The following is a 424-nucleotide window of genomic DNA, read 5'->3' as shown; positions in this document are numbered from 1 at the left end:
CTCCCAGCAAACCTGCTCCAGCCTGGGCTCCTCTCTCCATGGGGCCACAGGCCCTACCAGGAGCCTGCTCCAGTGTGGGCTTCCCACGGGGTTGCAGCCTCTTCTGGGCATCCACCTGCTCCGGCGTGGGGTCCTCCCTGGGCTGCAGGGGGACATCCAGCCTTACCACTGTCTTCACTACGGGCTGCAGGGGAATTTCTGCTCCGGTGCCTGGAGCCCCTCCTGCCCCTCCTTCTGCACTGACCTTGGTGTCTGCAGAGTTGTTTCTCTCACATCTTCTCCCTCCTTTCTCCGTCTGCAATTGCTGCGTGCCAGTTTTTTCCCCTTCTTAAAAATGTTGCCCCAGAGGTGCTACCACTGTCGCTTATGGGCTCAGCCTTGGCCAGCAGTGAATCCATCTTGGAGCGGTCCGGCACTGGCTCTA

General features: G+C 60.4%; 1 protein-coding gene across 1 annotated transcript in view; it reads left to right on the top strand.

Moving 5' to 3' along the window:
• Nucleotides 1-424, top strand: part of LOC104623546 (USP6 N-terminal-like protein) — a 38,646-nt gene that overhangs the window by 9,982 nt on the left and 28,240 nt on the right. The window lies entirely within an intron of this gene.

The sequence above is a fragment of the Phaethon lepturus genome, unplaced genomic scaffold, assembly GCF_000687285.1.
Source record: "Phaethon lepturus isolate BGI_N335 unplaced genomic scaffold, ASM68728v1 scaffold547, whole genome shotgun sequence".
In the NCBI taxonomy this organism is placed as follows: Eukaryota; Metazoa; Chordata; class Aves; order Phaethontiformes; family Phaethontidae; genus Phaethon; species Phaethon lepturus.
This window is presented reverse-complemented; position numbering and strand designations above follow the sequence as displayed.